This window comes from Elephantulus edwardii, unplaced genomic scaffold, assembly GCF_000299155.1.
Source record: "Elephantulus edwardii isolate Elephantulus edwardi_28Jun2011 unplaced genomic scaffold, EleEdw1.0 scaffold00003, whole genome shotgun sequence".
Classification (NCBI taxonomy): domain Eukaryota; kingdom Metazoa; phylum Chordata; class Mammalia; order Macroscelidea; family Macroscelididae; genus Elephantulus; species Elephantulus edwardii.
In genome coordinates, this window is record NW_006399753.1 from 27,812,666 (window position 1) to 27,833,771 (window position 21,106).

A 21,106-nucleotide genomic window follows, 5' to 3' on the forward strand; every position below is an offset into this window, starting at 1 on the left:
GGGCTATTCCTTGGAGAGGGACATGATGCTCAGGAAGATAGAGGGTCGGTGGAGGAGAGAAGACTCTTGACCAGGTGAATTAACATGGTGTCTTCCATAAAGAACTCTAACGTGTCAGGAAGTGTGAGGATGACACAGGATCAGACAGGATCCAGATCTGTTGTTCATAGGGTCACTATGGGTCATACTCCGTTTGATGGCACCTAACTGTATCAACAGAGCTACCCAGATCTAAAGACCTGCAGCTTGCTTTTAGAAATGGTTGTTACTTTCTCTACTGTGTCCTTGACACTGAATAAATAAATAAATAAGGGGCTAGATGGAGTAAATTAGTAGAAAGGCTGGGAAACTGACACCCTTAAACAGTGTGAATAAATCAACAACTAATATTTATCCAAGTGCCTACAATTGTCCAGCCTATGCACAGCACCTGCCTTGGTGTTAACCAGCATTTAACTACTGTGTAAGCGGCCTTCCAGGCCCTACTTAATGCCAGGGATTATTTTAGAATCTAAAGTCTGTGTTTGCATTATCTGCTCTTCTATTTGGCTCCCTCCCGAGCCTCCTGTAGCCCAAACCCGCCCACCCACTCAAAGGCACTGCCTGATGCAGGGGCACACCACTGGCCTTAGCACATTTATTTCCTGCATGACAGCCTGCTTTCTTCCCACCTGCTCTACTTCAGGTTAAACAATTGGGTCCAGGTGTGCAGTGACCTATAGCAACAGGGACCAAAGCCAGAGCCACCTGTCATTCTGGTGGCAGAGGGAAAGATTTTTCTAGGAGACTACGAATAGTCAACTTAGGATGAACTATTTCTCTAATTGAAAATGGAAAATCATTTTGCACAGAAAGTAAACATACTGTTGATACAATGACCAATACATATGCGGATCTCCTAAAAATAATGTAATAGTTACTGTTAGTTATAAAAGTGGAGATTAAAAATATTTATTTATATAACTAATTATTTAGAAATTATTGGTCTTGTTTTTCCCATTAACTTCATATATTTAAGGTTCCCTTGTCATCTTTCTGTTATCCAGGCATAAAATCATATGATGTGGTATTGCACTACAGGATTTGAACTCCCTTAACAATTGTGCCATTGCCACCTCAACTATTTATATAAACCTTGAGAATCTTTACCCATGAACTCTGTGTGCTGTATTTAAACAATTTTATTTATATCCTTTTCAGTGTAATTCTTTGGTGTTGTGTTAAAACTGACTCATAGCCAACCCTCCAGGAGAATTTCAATCTGTATATTGTACAGGAAGACATTTCCTGTCTCTCTCTCAAGGTGGATTTGAACCACCAGAGAGGCACTCCCATTGGGTTAACTGCTCAACTCCAGACTATATCACGAGAGCTTCCCATTCCTGATAGTGTGATTCTTTGCTGTACCATTTCCTTCCCAAGCCCCTATTTGATTTATTAGGTCTAGAAAATGCTGTAGCATTATAAAATATGTTACCTACTGTCAAGGAAATATTTATTTCTTCTCAGTTTCTAGTTGTAATTTATTTTACGTATTCACTTACATAAATATTTACTATATAAATTACTGTATATAAAAGAACACATTAAAATTCCAGAATCTCAAGTAAGATATACAAGCTTTCATGTAACTTATGACATAAGGATGATGAAAAGTATTTAACAATTATATGTCTAAATACAAACCCTTAAAAACCTAAACTCATCAGTCAGTTCCACCTCATAGCAAGCTTATATAGGACAGAGTAGAACTGTTCCAAGTGGTTTATCAGGTACTTTATGAAAGCAGATTGGCGATCTTTCTCCCACAAATGGCTGGAGGGTTCACATCACTGACCTTACAGTTCACTTAACCACAGTGCCTCCATGGCTGTTTTCTCTGTCTATCTTTATCCCTATCATTGCCATCTAGTAGGAACCGATGCATAGCTGACCCTCCAGCGGGTTTCCATAGGCTTTAAATTGCATAAAAGGAGACTGTCTATCTTTTTCCCATGGAACCACTGGTATATTTTAACCATTTGCCTTTAGGTTGACAGAACAACTCCTTATCCACTAAGCTGCTGGACTTCCCTGTATAGAATGAAATATTAAAAAAAGAATGATAAAATAATGTAACTGTGTTCACATTAGAGGAAAACAGATGTAGGAATATGAGTAAGTGAAATGTGTAATAGATTAATTTACATATTTTATTATTTATTTATCATGGAAAGTTTTAAAAATACTTATCCTCATCATCAGATAATTGCCTGACAGACTTCACATGATGCAAAAATTAGCAAGATTTTATTCAAATTGATTCATCTTCTTCAACAAAAGGTGCTGGCCAAACTGGACTTGCTACCTGCAAAAAGCTGAAACAGGATCCACATCTCACACCATACACAAAAGTCACATCAAGGTGGATAAGAGACTTCGGAGTAAAGCCAAAACCCATAAAGTTCATAAGAGACAAACTGGAATCAAGCTTAGAACACCGAGTCTATGGTACAAAGAGATTGCCAAATACAGTCAGAAATAAATAATCTGAAGGGGATAAAATTGATGAATGGGACCATTTAAAGATTAAATCTGTGTTCATTAAATACTTTTACCAGCAGAGTGAAAAGAAACCTACTGACAGGAAACAAACATTTGGCAATACCATCTCAGACAAGAGTCTCATAATGAAAGTTTATGGAATACTCCAGGGCTTCCACAAGAAAAAGTCTGATAACCCAATTACAAAATAGGCAAAAAACATGGAAAGAATTTTCACAGAGGAAGATATTCAAATGGCCAACAGAGATATGAAGAAATGATCCAAATCACTGGCAATAAGAGAGATGCGTATCAAAACCACAATGACATACTATCTCACTCCAGTAGAAGTGGCAAAGTTTAAAAGGACAGCAAGCAATAAATGTTGGAGAGGATGTGGTGAGATAAAAACCCTTTTACATTGTTGGTGGGATTGTACAATGGTACAATCACTTGAGAAGGCAGTTTGGCACTTGCTCAAAAAGCCAAACATAAAAATTCCATATGATCCAGCTATTCCATTGCTTGGAGAACTGAGGCTCAAACAGAGACTTGTACATCAATGTTCATAGCAGCATTATTCACTATCGCAAGAACATGGAAACAGCCCAGATATCCAACCACAAAAGTATGGATTGAGAAGTTGTGGTACATGTATACAATGGAATACTACACAGCATGCAGGAGCAATGATTTTGTAAATTACTATATAACTTGGGAGGGACTGGAGAGCATTATGCTGAGTAAACTAACTCAGTCCCACAAGGACAAATACTGCATAAAACCATTATTGTGGGATGAGTATGAGGATCCAAGGTTGGGGGGAGGGTGGAAATAGAGGGGTGAGGAGGGGGAGTAAAATGTTAATCATAGAATTGCACAATTCAATGGGTGGGTGGGATGAAGGAAATGGGATGGCTCTGTTGTAGAAAACAGTGTATTCGAACTTTGTAGATAAATGAGTAAAATAAAAGTAATTTTAAAAAAACCCTGAACATCAGTTTAAGTTCATTAAAAAACCCTTGAGATTTTTGAACTGGCATAGATTTCTTACCGTGTTGTTTCTCAAACTTGAATAAAGTACTGACTTTCTTATTCCTCTTAAAAAAAAACCAAACAAACAAAAAAACCCTGAAAATAAAAATTCTGTATGACCCAGCTATTCCACTGCTTAGAATATACCCCAAGAAAATTAGAACTGAGGCACAAATGGAGATATGCACATGAATGTTCATAGCAGTGTTATTCACCATCACAAGAACACAGAAATAGCCCAGATGTCCAACCACAACTGAATGGATTGAGAAATTGTGGTACATTCCTATGATGAAATACTAGGCAGCACACAGACACAAAAATTTTTAAAATCACTACACAATTAGGGAGGAGCCGGAGAACATTACACTGAGTAAACTAACTCAGTCCCGTAGGACAAATACTATAGAAGACCATTGTTGTAGAAATAGAAATATAACTAGTAAAATGTGTATAAGGATCCAAGGGTGGAGAGTAGGAGTAGAGGGGTGAGGATAGGCAGGGGGGTAATTATATGGTGGCATAATTTGATGAGTAGAGGGAAAGGTAAGGGAAATGGAAAATTCTGGTGTGAAAAATAACGTACATGAAATTTGTAAGCAAACCAGTTGTTATCGTTGTTGATTGCCATCAAGTCGAGGTGGACTCGTAGCGACTATAGGAACAAAAGACCTAATGCCTTTCCACAGCTATCTTTGTTTCTCTAAGTTCACAGAGTTTCCAGAGGCATGTGGTTTAGGAAGTGGTTGCCACTCCTACTTCCCAACCTGTTTTACAATTGGGAGCTCCACCAAACACTGTCCGCAATGGGAAACCATTCTGGCATTTGATATCCCTATGGCACAAGGTTCAGCAAATCTGGAATCTAATAACATTTCATTTGTATGTCAGTATTCCTAATGCATTTCTGAATATGCCATGGACTATTTCTAAATATTTCCATGGAGCCAGTCAATCCTAACTCAAAGTGACCATCTCTCATATTTCCAAGGTTATAATTTTTTTTTTTCATGGGTGAGTCTTTTAATAGTATAAATTTTGACACAAGACTGTTTTTTTTTCTCCTACTCAGTGGTTGGTGGGTTTGAATATTCAACCTTTACAGTAAAAGTATAATATATATCCAACTTTACTACTCATTTTAGGACTTTAACTTTACTGATTAGAGTAGGAATATGGAACTTCTTAAAACATTTTACTTAGGTTGTTGAAATTTTACTCATGTTGAAAATGGTGCTCAAGGAAGCATATTTGCCAGCAATGGGAATCATTTGATAGAAATGTTGGTAAATTATTTCAATATCTCTAGTGAGAGTATTCAGATAGGACAGACTCAACCTTATGTATTGGTTTTTGTGGGATTGATTTAATTTCCTTTAGCTTCAATTTGAACTTGCACATGACTAATTGATAATCTATTCTTATAGTTTGTACCTGGCCTGGATTTGACTGCTAACATTTTACTTCTCCAACTACTCCTTCCAAAATATAGTCAATCTGATTCCTATATGGTCCATTGAATAAGGTCAAGTGTTTTTCAAAAAAGGTATCTGCAAGGAATAAATCATTGAGCATGAAAAATTCAATTATTCTGTCTATAAAACTGTACTTTCTATCAGTCCTTCCTCATTGTTTCTAACTTTTTGCAACCCAGTCACCCATCATTATTAATGCATTTTGATCATGTGTTGATCAATTTCAAAATGCCAATGTGGGTAGAAATCCTCAATCTCAACCTCTTTAGCTTAAGTTGTTGAAGTGTGTAGTTGGATATTCGTCATATTAACAGATCTTCATTTTATGCACCTGGGTAATATTCTATGACTCAGAACATGTACTTTAAGATAGGTCTTGAATTGTCTTTTAAACTATGAATGAAGCACTATTATTTATCAGTTTCTCATGCTCAGCATAATTGATCACATGAGGATCTGATTCAAAACCCTTGGTACCACCAATAGCCACATTCACATTCAATATCCTTGATACATTAGTCAGGAGACCAGGAGACATTTTGCACTGCATAAGTCTGATGTCAGGGACCTCTCCAAATTACTGAGAAGAAATGATGTCAATTTGAAGACTAAGGTGTGCCTATGAAGGCCATGGTCTTTCAATCACTTCAATCAGAAAGTTGGACAGTGAATAAGAATTATAGAAGAAGAGTTGATACCTTTGAACTCTGTTGTTGAAGAAGAATGCTGAATATTCCATGGACTGCCAAAAGAACAAACAGATTATTTCTAAGAAAGGATAAAGCAAGAACACTCCTTGGAGGCAAAGATGACAAAGCTTCATTTTACATTCTTTGGGTATGTTACTAGGAGAGGCTACTGGGAAGGAACATCATGTTTGGAAACGTAGAGGGCCAACAAAAGGTAAAGGGTCCTTGAGGAGAGGTATTGCAGCAATGGGCTCAAGTGTGTCAGAGATGATAAGGATGGCACAGAAGAGAATAGGGTTCAGATCTGTAGTTTTAAGGTCATTATGAGCCATAGTCAACTAAATGGCACATAACTGTTTTTACAGTGAGATGATACGAGGCCTCCCAATTGAGTAACAGTAGTTTGATACTATTAGAGAACCAGAACAACCAGTTATTTATCAGCTAGGATGTCTGAGAAAGTAGAGAGAAAGATAGCTCCCAGTTTATCCTCCTCATATAACTATAGTACATTCATTGTAAGAAAAAGTCATAAATGGTACAAGAACCTATGAGATAAGTTAAAATAGAAGAAAAGCAAATGCTCAGTATTCTTCTGTTGGCTTTTTTAGGTGTTGTCAGTTGATTCCAACTGATAATGATCCCCCATACAACAGGAAGAAACCCTGCCCAATCTTGCCCCATCCTCATATCTTAAGCCCTTTACTGCAATCACTAGGTCTGTTCATCTCAGTAAGGATCTTCCTCTCCTTCACGGAACCTCCACTTCCCAAGCACATCTGTCTCCAGAAAATGAACCTTCCTGATAACATGTCCAAAGTATGTGAAACAATCATACCAATCCTTGGCTCTAAGGAGCACATCTTCCAACACTTTGTTCTTTTAGCAGTCCATTCTGTATTCGTTGTTTTTTTTTTTTTTTTCTTGTTCATTGTCCACCTTTCATATGCTTACAAGGCATTCAAAAAGTTATGGAATGAGCTATGGCCACATTAGTATAAAAATTGGGGTCCTTGCTCATTAGCAATTTAAAGAGGCCCTTGGAGATTTGTCCAATGAAACACACACATCATTTGATTTCTTGACTGCTCTTTCCATAGATATTGATCATGGATCTGATTAACATTAAGTCATTGATAAAAATCAATCTTTTCTCCACTTATCATGATGTTGTCTATTGATCCACTTGTGAGGATTTCTTTTTCTTTATGTTGATGTATAATCCATACTGAAAGCTATATAGTCTTTATGCTTCTTCAGTTAGTGCCTCAATTTTTTTTCTCTTCTGGTAGGGAGAAGAATTGATGCCTTTGCGCTGTGGTGCTGGAGAAGAGTTTTGAACATACCATGGACTGCCAAGAGAAATAACAGGTCTATTCTTGAGAGAGTAAAACTAAGCTGCTCCTTGCAGGCAAGATTTTAAGACTTTTCTACACATTTTAGGCATGTAGCAAGGAGAGAACAGTCTTTGGAGAAGAATACAGTGCTTGGAAGATTTGAGACACAGTGCAAGAGAAGAAAACCCTAGATGAGATGGATTTACACAATAACAGGGGTAATGAGGGGACATGTGTCAGGGGCAGTGATGTTGGATCAGAATAGAGCAGGTTCAGAGCCATTGTGCATAGGGTCGGTATTGGCCATAGCCAATATAACAACAACAACAAAGCCAATTTGTGCCATCTTCATATATTAAGTAGTTGAAGAATTTTCCTTCAACCCTGATGTCACATTCTTCTTAATATAGTTCATTTTCTCAAATTATTTGCTTAACACACAATTTGAGTAATATATAGATGGTGGAAGGATACAACCCTGACAGACACCTTTTTGGATTTTAAGTCATTCAGTATCCCTAGTTCTGTTTGAATGCTTGTTTCTTAGCCTGTGCATAAGTTCTGTGAAAGCATAATTAAGTGTTGTAGAATTCTCATCCTTATCTATGTTACCCATAATTTATTATGGTCTACCCAGTCAAAACCTTTGCATTTTCAATAAAACACAAGTGAACATCTTCCTGATATGCTCTCCTATCAGCCAAGATCCACCTAACATCAACAATGATATACTTTGTTCCATGACCTCTTCTGAATCAAGCTTCAATTTCTGGCAATTTTCTGTCAAGTATTGCACCAGTCATTTTACAATAATCTTCAGCAACATTCTTCTTTCATGTTATATTCATGATACTGTTTTGCAATTCCTCCATTCTGTTGGATTGCCTTTTATTTTTGTCCTGAATGGGTACAAATACAGATCTCCTGCAGTTGGTTGGATAGATAATTACCTTCCAAATTTCTTGGTATAAATGAGTAAATATGTTCAGGTCTGCATATGTTTGTTGAAACACCTCCATTAATACTCTGTCTATTCATGTAATTTATTTTTAATACCTTCAGTGCACTTTTTAATACTTTCCTTCAGTATCACTGGTTCTTTGTTATAATGCTATTTCCTGAAATGGTTGGGTATCAAAAAATTTGGGATTTTTTTAGACAATAACTCTCTATTCTTCCCTTTTCTTTTGATGCTTCCTAGGAGCATCATAAACAGGGAGCTCTGATGGCTTAGTTGGTAGGAAGTTGCACTGCCAACCCAAAGGCGGAAGGTTTGAATCCACAAAGTGAGGAAGACAGATGGGCTTCTCTGCTCATGAGATTTATAGTCTCTGAACACCCACAGAAAGGTCACATATTAGTTGGTTACAAATCAATGGCAGTGAGATTGTGAGTGATTATCCTCTAATATTTTGTCCATAAAATTTTAGTCTCTTGAAAATCTAGGCTGTATATTTTTCCCCCTTCAGTTCTTTAAGCTTGAGAAATACCAATGTCCTTCTCATTTTATTTAGTACTTTTCTTTGGAACCTGTCCTTTTGTAACCTGTTCAGCTCGTTCCTTCATTTCTTTCTTTCTTTTGCTTTAGTTTCTTTACAAGGTAGAGCAAGTTTTGAGAGTCTCTTCAACATTTGTTTTGATCTTCTCCTCTGTCCTGTGTTTTTTAATAGTGTTATTAAGGTATAATTAATATATCATCAACTGACAGAGTTCTCCACCTATCATCATAATTCAACTTTAGGACCCTAAAGACAGGCGGTTTGAATCCACCAGCAGCTCCATGCAAGAAGGATGTGCAATCCTTCCATGTGAATTGCTGCCTCTGCAAACTCATTGGAGGGTCAGCTATGAGTTAGTTCCAACTTGACAGCACACAACAAACATAGTCAACTAAACCTAAGCAAACATCTTTCTGAATTAGCTTTATTGACTTGGTGGAAATGGCATGGTAGTCACATCAATATTTAAGTTTTTGAGGGTCCATTCATGATATTCAGAAGACAAAAATTAGATTTGGTAAGACATATTTGAGAGCCACATATTAAAAATCATCACTGAAGTTGCAAACCCAAACAAGATGTGGTTAGAGCGATTGCTGAAATTTCTATCCTTCTTTCCTCTCCCCTCCCACCACCTTTCCTTCCTTAATTCTTCCCAGTCTTCTTCCGTCAGTTCTTCTTTCCTTTCTTCCTTAATCTCTCGCTTGGTTTTTGTTTTTGTTTTTGTTTTTTTTTATTTTGACATTTTTTTCTAAGCAAAGGCGTTTATGTCATAAGCAGTGACTGAAGAAATAAAATATAGAGAGGGGACAATAATTTAAAAACAAAATTTTGCATAACGTAGAGAGTAGAGAGTCTAGGATAGTGATGGAGAAGGTCAGAACGGATGTTACTTTCTTTTATTCTGATATACGTTCTTCCTCTGGGATTTCTTGGAATGATAACCCTCCCCACCTGCCCCCCTAAAAAAATCCCACCCAATCAACAACAAACAACAAATCTACTGTTGTCAAGCCAATTCCAACTCATGGTGACACTCCATTGGGCTTCTGAGGCTGGGAATGTTTCTAGGAGGAGGCTGTCCATCTTTCTCCCCCATATTAGCTGGCTATTTGACCAATTGTCATGTTGATTAGCAAGTTCAATAAGTAACTTGATATGTCACCAGACCTTTTATTTATGTTTTTTAAAAAAGGGGGGGGAGAAATTTTAGATAATGACTACATGAACTTCAAAAGTACTTGCTTATAATAGAAACCTAAAGGCTCCAGAACAAACAACCATCTATTTTATCTTTCTGCTTAAATGATCTGAAAGTTTGACAATATCAGACGTGTAGGGCGGAAAAGGGAAAAAACCCACCTCGTTGCTTAGTCACAAAGCCCTGCAGTGGAGAGGATGTCCACATACAGATAAACAGATTATCCAGTGATCTTTCCTGAAAGAAACAGAGAAGGGAACTAGCCATTATCCACTCTTATCTGCTTCACACCTGGCTTTTCCTATTGAAATCCCACAGTAAATAATGGATGTTTAAAAGCACCTGAGATTAGACAGGCATCTGAATGATCGAAACATTTTCACTTCCAACCATGTGTGTGAAAAATACTTTTAAAAGATTTAGGTGTTATTTTATACTAAAATTTACCACTAAACACAGTGACTGCAGAAATGGACTCAGGTGAGAGATGATGAGGCTGGCACAAGGTAGGACAAAGTTAGGCTTGTTCGTGGGGTCATTATAAGTTGTACTCAACTTGATGGCACCTAACAATAACAACAACAACACGTCCAACTTATAGAGATCTTGAGTTTCCAAGGCTGTAAATCATTAAGGGAGGAGATTGTTCATCTTTAACTTGAAGATTGACAGTTTGAAACTGTCAACCTTCTGCATTAAACCACCAGTGTTACTTACATGTGTAGTCAAGGACTATTTATCAGATACCTTCTCAGCATGCAATTAATTACTGAAGACGAAAATCACCTGTCATCCTATATGCAGAGAGAAAATGCAAAGGCCGGAGGGAAGTTGTTGTTAGCTCCCTGCAAGTTGATTTTGACTCATACCAACACCATTTAATGATATTAGAATCACAGTAAGTGATATGGCTTTTCTGGTCTATATTTCTTTTTTCTCTCCTATATACAGTGATAAAACCTGCTCATGTGGTACTAGTTTCTTTAGCAACAAAGAGTAAAGGCCTCTTTACTGGATGGTTTTTTCTCTCCATATTTGCTTGAAAAAGAAAACCCCGTTTCTATTTCTGATGGTTATGCAACATTGCTCATAACTTCTAGATTTCTGAAAACAGAATTTAAAAATCACTGTTTAACAGGAAAGAATACAGTGATAGTTATTAATTTTTGTCTGTTATTATTGTTATGCGCCATTGAGTTGCCTGCAACTCATAGTGACCCTTTGTACCCTAAACCCTGCTCTATGTTGTGCCAATCTTATTGTCTCTGACACACCTACCCTCAGTCACCCAGTCACTGAATCAATCCATCTCATTGAGGGTCTTCCTCTCCTGCACTATCCCTCCAATCTCCCAAGTATCACTTCCCTCTCCTAGAACTGGTTGCCCCTTGCAACATGTCCAAAGTATGTCAGAGGAAGTTTCAGAATCCTTGCCTCCAAGGAGCAGCCTGGTTTCACCCTCTTCAGGTCACACCTGTTCTTTCTCTTAGAAGCAGTCCATGGTATATTCAATATTCCTCTCCAACACCACAGCTCAAAGACATCAATTCTCCTTCTATCATCCCTAGTCATTTTCCAGCCCTCTGATGCATAACAAGTGAATGCAAAGACCATGGCTTGTATCAGGCACACCTTAGTCTCCAGACTGACATTGTTGCTCTTTAGTACTTTGGAGAATTCTCTGACAGCAGATTTGTCCAATGCAATTACTCTTTGAATGTCCTGGCTGCTGGTGGCACTGTTGTTATTCTTGTTAGGTTCCATCAAGCCGAGTCTGACTCCCAAGGGCTCTGTAAACAGCAGATCTGAATCCTGCCCAACCATAGTGCCATTCCCATCATCTCTCTAGTTCCTAGAAAGGGAAAATCCCAAGACAGAAAACTTACATAATATAAAGAGAAAATGCTATGAATTTTCCCTAGATATGTGAGTAGTGGCAGTCTGAATCAGAGAGAATTTATGCTCCTTTATTTGTTGCCAGCATTTGATATGGATTTTCATTAGAGTACTTATCTCATCCTGTCATGATTGGTTGTGTGCCAGGTTGGTATGTGAGGACTAAATGATGTATTTATATTTCTTGCCATATTCCACTATTTCCTCTTCTGCTTGTTGTTAAATCAGCCTCAACTCACAGGGATTCTATGAACAACAGATCTAAGCCTTGCCACATCCTGCCACATCCTCACAGTCTCTGCTGGGCTTCCGCTCATTGTCACAGTCACTGTGTCCATCCACCTCATGGAGAGGCTTCCTCTCTTTTGCTGACCTGCGACTTTGCCCTGCATGCCTTTCCCCAAAGTCTAATGTGGCCTGATAACCTGTTCAAAAAATATGAGACAAAGTGACACCATCCTTGTCTCTAAGAAGTTAAGAAGCACCCTGGTTGCACATCCTTAGAGATAGATTTGTTGTTTTGACATTCCATGGGGTAGTCCATATTCTTTGGCAACATTACAACTCAAAGGCATCACTTCTTATTCGGTTGTCCTTAGGTATTGCCCAAGTATCAAATGCATAGGAAACAATGAAAATACCATCATTTAGATCAGGAACCCCTTACTCTTTAAACTGACATCCTTGCCCTTTCACATTATAAAGAGGACATTTGTAGAGCTCCATGTTAAAGAATGAAGACACCTGAAGAGCACACAGAATTCATACCTAGTTGATGCCCACATGGGGCAGGAAAGGAGGAAGGGGGAAATACGGTTTTCTCTATATATGTAAACATTCTTGAACTTGGATCAGCCTTCCTGAGAAGGGAAGAAGCAAGAGAAAAATCAGGCACTGGTTTAGGATAAACTTGAAATGACTGGGATAATCCCGGAGGACTCAATTTACCTGGAGCTGACTAGATTTAGTTTTCTATCACTGGCAAAATGGGAGCTGGAACTAAATGTAAGTAACACTTCTGAGGCATATAATCTGAACATATACTGTCTCCCAGATTTGACTCTCTATTATAGCTCCTTGACAATAGGAACTGTATGTTTCTGTATCTGTCTGAGAAATTTTGGGGAAGTCCAGGGAAGGCCACAGATTTCTTTATAGATGGTGTACAGTAATCTAAAAATTCCATTTTCAAACAGAAATTAATAGTTTTATTATCAATATTGGTTTATGTTGTTGTTGTTGTTAAGTGCCGTCGAGTTGCAGGCGACTCATAGCGACCCTATGAAGGAGAGTCCTCGATGCTTGGGTGCCTTTCATCCTCTCTCCAGGTTCATAGAGTTTCCGGAGGCAAGCTATTATGGAAGTGAATGCCACTTCTGCTTCCAAATATTGGTTTATAGGTGAAAACAACTATGTAAATTTCTAAAATTCAGGGAGTAGGGGAAATGGTGGTTGTTCATTTATGCTGTTGAGTCACTTGCAACTCACAGTGATCTCATATATAACAGTCCTGAAAACCTGCTCTATACTGTGCCAACTTTACTGTCTCTGACACACCTACCCTCTTTACCCCAGTCACTGTATCAATCCATCTCATCGATGGTCTCCTTCACTTTCTCCGACCCTATGCCCTTCCAAGCATGAGATACCTCTCCAAGGACCAGTCCCTCCTTGCAACATGCCCAAAGTATGTCTGACAAAGCCACAGTATCCTTGCCTTCAAGGAGCAGCCTGGTTTCACCCTCTCTATGATGAACCTGTTTGTTCTCCTGGCAGTCCATGATATATTTAACACTTTTCTCCAACACCACAGCTCAAAGGCAATCCATTCTCTTTCTATCATCCCTAGTCATTGTCTAGCTCTCTGATGCATAACAAGCAATTGCAAAGACTATGGTCTGTATCAGGCACATCTTAGTCTCCAGACTGAAGTTTTTATTCTTCAGTACTCTGTAGAGGTCCATGATAGCCGACTTCCCCAATACAAGACGTCTCTTGATTTTCTGGCTGCTGGTACCAAGAGTGTTGGTTGTGTAGCCAAGCAAACTAAAGCTGTTAACGATCTCAACCTCTTCACAATCTATCATGATGCTGCCAATTGGCCCAGTGATGAGAATCTTTGTTTTCCTGATATTGAGCTTAAATCCATTTTGAAGGCTGCAGTCCTTGACCTTCTGCAGTAAGTGCTTCAGATCCTCCTCAGATTCAGCAAGCAAGGGTTGTGTCATCTGCATAAAACAGTTTTTTGATGAGTCTTCCTCCAATCCTAATGCCACATTTCTACTCATAGAGCCCAGCCTCCTGGATGATCTGTTCTGCATATAGATTGAAAAGGTATGGAGACAGAACACAGAATATTAAATGATCCAAGAAGCATTAAAAGAAGATGGAAGGAGTAAGCAGAGTAACTGTACCAGAAGGGGAAATGGTGGTGGTGGTGGTGATTTGCTGTTGCGTCGCCTGCAACTCATAGCGACCCTATGTACAACAGCCCTAAACCTTGCTCTATCCTGTGCCAATCTTATTGTCTCTAACACCTCTACCACACTCACCTCAGTCCCTGAAGTAATCCATCTCCTCAAGGGTCTTCTTTCCTTGCGCCGTCCCTCCCCCCTCCCAAGCATGATGTCCCTCTCCAAGGACTGGTCTCCTTGCAACATGCCCAAAATATGTCTGACGAAACCTCAGAATTCTTGCCTCCAAGAAGCAGCCTGGTTTAACTCTCCCCAGGACGAACCTGTTCGTTCTCTTAGCAGTCCAAGGCACATTCAATACTCTTCTCCAACAACCCAGCTTAAAGGCATCAATTCTACTTCTATCTTCCCTAAGAAATGGTTAGTTGAGATGCAAATCACTGAATATACAAAGGATATTATGCTTGGAAGCGTGGAGGGCTCAAAGGAGAGAGGAAGATGAAATATATTGACATAATTCCTGCAACCATTGGAAGAGAGGAAGTGAAGGGTGATTGTGAGATTGGTGCAGTGACCCGAAGCATTTAGAGATAGCTATTGTTGTTAATGAGAGTCCACTCCAGCAGCATCTAACAATAGCAAAAATATTTTTGTACATACAAATATGCAATAAGTAAATTACTTATTTTAAAAGTATTGAAAAAGTTTACCTCAGTGTTGTCACCTTAGGACATACTCATAGACAACAGTGTTTTCACACATGTTTGCATTCCTATTACAGAGTTTATTGCTTATTTTTCTTTTGTTCTATTTTGCATATAGGCCAGTAGATGGCGCTACCACGTTAAGTGCTGGCAGCTTTTTTTTTCTTTCCCTCCCCTTTCCTTTTCCCCCAAGCTGTTTTCTGATATATGTTGGGTACCATAGAGTGAATCTCAGAACAGGAAGCGGAGGCACAAGCAGAGAGAATTCTGGAAATGTCTCTTTGTTGTCTAGTCTATAAAGAAAGCTAAGATTAAAAAGAAAAAAAAATGTAACTGATTTGTAAACCTCTGTAGCCAATTATCTAAACAACTGCAGTGGAGGGCATATTATACTCTAACCATCTTGGATGCTGGGCTTTGTTACGCTGTGATTCCTAAGGCTCTGTTATCAGGTAAGCTGGCAAACCATTTAATCATCTGCATCGTAGAATCTAGCTGACAGGTTCATTTCTGATTTTAAAATTATCCTCAGGCTGCTATGTAAAACCTAATGCTGTTTTAATGTAAATGACAGGAAGCAAATGCATCATTGTATTTGTACACTGTTTACTATTCCTTTATCTTTCAGAGGAAACCGATACTATGTAGAAATGGTGATTTATGGTACAGAAAAGGCATTCATGATCTTGCTTTTGAGACATAGAGATGCTTATGATTCACTGTAATTAGAGAATCTCTCTGTATGTACATAAACATATACACATAGAGAGAGAGAAATAATTATATATTTACACCTAAAGCTAACCTAGTGAATTTCGAGGCTCTACATCATTCTACATCATCTGTTTAAATGGCCAGGGTGTCTAGTATTTTTCATCATAAATGTATAATAGAATATAATTGAAACTACAATTCACATGCATTAGTCTTTTATTTAACGGCGTGAAGAGGCCATGCTTATGGGGAGTGATAAAAATATCGAGGTGGTTGGCTACTTGAAATATATGATAATTTTCACCCAAGATAATCTATGCTCATCGAAGGAAATAAAATCACCAATACTGATAATTAAAAAGACATTTAACTTTCTAATAATAGGATGGTCATTATATGGTCCGTGTATTTTTATTAAGTATTTATTTACTAATTCATGTAAAGGATATTATACAGTCCTAATGCATTGTCTCATAAGCTTGATATGTTTCTGCTTAGTCTTTTATGGATAGATTTAAAAATTGGCTTTTGTTATTATTATTATTATTAGTTCCCAAGTGGAGCCATTGAACCACAAAACAATAATTTCCTTCATCTATGACCTATATTTTCTGTAGTTTTCTTTAAAATATGGCATAACAATAAATGTATTATTCAATTAGCAACCATTTACTCAGAATAAGAAATTACTGAATAAGGAATATACAGGTATTATTTGAAAGAAGAGTCTCAAAAATCATAAAGCCATCAAGTTGAGATTTTGATTGTTGATTTTTTTTTTACAACAGGTGGTATAATGTAGTCTATGAGAACAAAATTAGACCCAAATATGTATACAGCTATTTGAATGGAAACATTTGATCACAAGCACTAGGAGTGGTGTGTGCCTTTGTAAAATAAAGGCCTCTGGTTTCAAACTGGGTTTCCGAAGAAGCTTCAAAAATAGAACTTGAGGCCTGTGCCTTAAAAACTACTATAATTCCTAATGATATAAAAGCAAAGATATGGGTATCTACAATTTTCCATCAAGTAACAACAAAGTTCTCTTAAAATTATTTCAAAATTGTGGTTACCTCAAAGGAATACCCTGTATTTGATATATGAGAAACTCCCTTACCCTAGGACATAAAGAAAATCCTTTCAATGAGAAGGGCTTCCAGAAATGGATGCTAATTGACTTGCGTGTATTGCGCACACCAGGCTTCTCTACAGGTGACTGAATGTGAGTAACTTTGTTCTGTGTAAACAGCAGAGCTAGTGTTGATTGGACTGGTTGACATTTATGAACAAATACTTGAATTTTGGGCCTGATTGTTAGTAATTTCTTTTTTTGAAGAGTGTGGGTGGTGGTGGTGGTGGTGGTGGTGAGGAAAAAGTAAAAATCTCTTAGTCTGTATACTCCAGTCAATGTGAAGAGATGTGTACACAGTTAACCATTTAACCAGATGTGTTCTTTGTAATATTTATAAATATTTTTAATCAGATGGTGTACTAAACAATATTTTATTTGGCTATTTTATTTTTAGAATGTTCTAAGGGCAACTTCATTTGTCAAGCCAAGAAAAATAACTTTGATTTCCTGACATTGAGGAAAGGAAATTAAGCTTTAATCTGCATGTCTTGGGTTCCAGTTCCAGTTTTGCTTGTAACAAGCTTTGTGGCTTCAGAAAAGGCAATAGGCATCATTGAAATTCATTTTTTTTTAATATGGACAAAGATAAGATTTGGAATTAATGAGTTTAAGGATATATTTTATTTAATAAAAATGTATCCTAGTAAGTACGGATTTTCACCAATCGGTGAAATCAGATAACTGTAATGATGCAGATTGGACTGGATCTCATTGAATTGTGTGTAGTTGATGGTGTGCTGAAAATAAAAATAAAGATTTAGAGGAAAAGGAATAATTCAGAAACGTCCAGTCAGTTATTTCTATAGCAGAAATGAATGTTAAATAGTCCTGAAAAGTAGTTAAGAACAAGGACTTGACAGATTGCATCCTAGCACCCACATGAGAAATTATTAAGCCTTTTTGAAAGTCTATAAAAGAAAGAATGGTAATGCCATGGTATAGGGCTGTATAAATAGAATATGTATTCAATGAACTGTTCAGTTCTTGGATCATAGTCCAAGCCCTAATCTCACCCTCAGTAGCTGGTATCATTGTTTTTGGTAATGGTGATAAAATCTTCTACCACAAAAGGAAGGGTAGAAGGATTTTGCCAGGATATTCTGTGCCTGAAAAGTGAACAATTTTATCTTGGAACAATGCCCTTGCTGAAGAACTGAAAATGTGTTCACTGTAAATAATATTGATCAGTTCTAGTAGCATCCTAGCTATTTCCTGCAAAATTCATAGAACTCCCATAATACCTTCTAGAAGTTGTTACTTTCTACCCAGTAATAGATCACTGTAACTTCAAAGCCTTTCTTCCTTTTCTTTTTTCTTTTTAACGGGGTAAGGCACTTTATTAAGGTATACCTGTACCTTAAAAAAAATAGATTTATGGTACTGTTGCTGAAAGGGACATGTTGGAAAGTGACATCATGCTTGAAAAAGTGGAGGATCAGCAAAAGAGAGGAAGACTATCAATGAGATTGATACACAGTGACCACAGCAATGGGCTCAAGTATATCAGAGATGATAAACATGACACAAAATAGGACGGGGCTGGGTTCAGATCTGCTTTTTGTAGGTCTGTATGAGTCGTACTTGACTAAACAGCACCTAACAACAACGACAAACTCAAGACCTTTCTAAATAGTTATAAAGGAAATCTAGGATCAGTTCAGAAATACATTTTAATGCTAAATAATTTCTGTATGACCACCAAATTAAAGCTCCTGAATCTCAGAAATGTCTGCATGTGTTGGCAGTGTGTTCAACTTACAAACTTTCTATTGCTTAGATCCTATTAATGCTACAATAAAAGGTAGAAGGGCAAATTGTGCTGGGTGAAATTGTTGACAACCTGCCAATTCCCTGGTTCTCTCCAAAGGTCTTCTGTAAGTGCAGCTCTGTGCTACTGACAGCTGTGTGCTCCTGGGAGCTTTGGGAGCCAGAGCTGGGATGACCTTTCAGCACCCCAGGCCTCCCAACCCTTCTCTTCAACCGCCCTGGGCCTCTTTGAACTGACTCAAGTAACTGCACTGTCAGCTTCATCTTCACGTAAGCCAGATGACTTAATGGGCTCATGATTAGACAGATCTGAGATGCCTGAGAGGTTGGAAGGCTTAAACATATAAAGGAGAAGCCTCACAATTAGATAATCCTCTACCTGGCACTGATTACAGGTCATTGTCCTTGGCTTTAGTATTTCTCTGCTCTTATGATTTCTTATTTTTAAATTGAACTTAGCTAAATGTGCCCATAGGTGTAAGTACACCCTAAACACACACACCCCTAACATAAATATGAACATATGATTAGCTAGAGAAGTTTCTTCACATGGGTGGCTGAATTGATTCCTTTTCTCATTATCATTCATGTGTAAGAACATTGTGAGCTTACTGAAGATTGGGAATTAATGTTTCATTTGTCATTTAAAAACAGATTATTCTTTCCACCTTGCTATTGATGATTACTCTATCAGCTTCCAAAACTATGAAGGAAAATTCCCCACCTATGCTAAAAATACAATGTATTAATATTTTTATTTGTTTTTTAGAATATTTTAAAATTTTTTATTAGTTTTAATTTTAAATTATTCTACTTTACATTTGAATTTTCTCTTTCAACAATGTTAATGGCAATTCAATATAGAAACAAAAATGGATTACTATAAAATGGACGAGGGAAAAAGCCAATCATATTCTTTCAAAAGAAAACTCCTTATTAAAGGATTTGTAAAAGCCCGACTTATGGTTGATTAGTGAGTTTCCTTTTTAGTTTATTTTGCTTTACTTGACAATATGTTTTGTTCTAGATTGAAGTTAACATAACCCTTGTTCCATTTTAATGGAACACTGGGAGTATAGATATTAATTTCAGGGTATAATTGTGAAAGTTATGTTCACTTAATAATATTACTATAAGTAAAACCTTGTTCTCTTTGTAAGCAAAAAAATACCTTTTCCTACAAACTCCATGAAAAGGACAAGCTCTTTGAGTTTAAAAAATTTTATTCTAACAAAAAAAAGAAAAGAAAAAAATTGATTCTACATCCAGAAAAATAATTTTAAAAAGTAGAATTTTTAAAAATTTACATAAATATCTACTCAACTAAATAACCATGAGTTTTATGCCAAGTATTTATTAATTGAGTTTTTTGTACATTTCCTCTTTGCTCTAAGAACTTGAAGTGGTAAAAGAAATTATAATTTTCTTTTAAGTTTCTGTCCAGGATATAAGAAAACAATTGTAGAACTACTTACATGCAAATTTACACTAAAAAATATAGTGCATTTAAGTATATGTTAGGTAATAATTTTCTAGAGGCATTTTCAAGGATTACTTTAGTTCAGTGAACGCTTTAATAAGTCTGGAGTTATTTCTGTAAGAATTGAATTAAGTTTTCCTCTTTTTTGGAGACTGCACATGGGGGTTCTTCATGTGATTAAGCTCTGTGCTCAAACAGAGTGAAAGAAATGATGGGCCTTAAATTATTAAACAGTGGTTTAATATTGCTTTATTCAATGGGTGAACTCAAGATGAGAAGTCACTCTTTAAATACCCTGAGCCATTTTCTGCCAAGAAGCTCTCTTTGGGGAATTTTAATCTCCTGATATTCAGAATATACTTTTTCTTTTTTTTTTTTTTTAACACAGCCAGTACCGAACATTTTGTTCTTCTCCTTTTCCAAGAGCTTTAACTGGAATCATTCACTATCCCAGTTATTCTAAGAAGTGATGGTGGAGGTCTAGACTGGAACCCAGTGTATACTTAGAGTTTAATAGGACACATTATTGAGGGCTTATGTCTTGATGAGAGAGCTAATATTTGTTAGTTTTTCTATCTCCTTAGAGTTTCTATTTGTCTCAATTATCTTTTTATTTATAAATCATTATTGTCTTATTTAACTCTTATTTACTTAACACTCTCAATTCAGCTCCCATTGTCATTGGTTGAGTCAGAACTGACTCATTGCTGCCCCTCCAGTGGGTTGGAGGAGGGAGACTGATTATAATAAAAATAAAAAGAAAACCTTTGAAGTCACCTCACTGGTCAGCTGCACAGTGCCTATCATTCTCCCATGGGGCAGTTGTTGGATTTAAACCCCCTGTCTTTAGGAGAAAGATGGGCAGTCCTCTCCTGTGCAATATAAACTCTGAAAACCCACAGGAGGGTCAGCTCTGAATGGATTCCAACTAGACTACACACAACCACCATCACATATACATAAACAGTGTTTCAAATTAGAAATTTGTTAAGTATTCTTGTGTATTTCAAATTATACAAAATGCAAAAATAGAGCTAACAAAATATATCTGCAGGCTAGTTCTAGCCAACAAAAAGGGTAGCTTTATCTTTTCTTTTGCCTTTTGCCAAGCCCACACAATATTATTACTGGTAAGGTAAAATAGTCCTTACAGGGAGTAAATGACTTGACCAGGATAATTGAGAGTTAGAGCCACTCAAGAACTCATATTTCTTGTCCCCTGCTCCAGGCTAATGTTTGT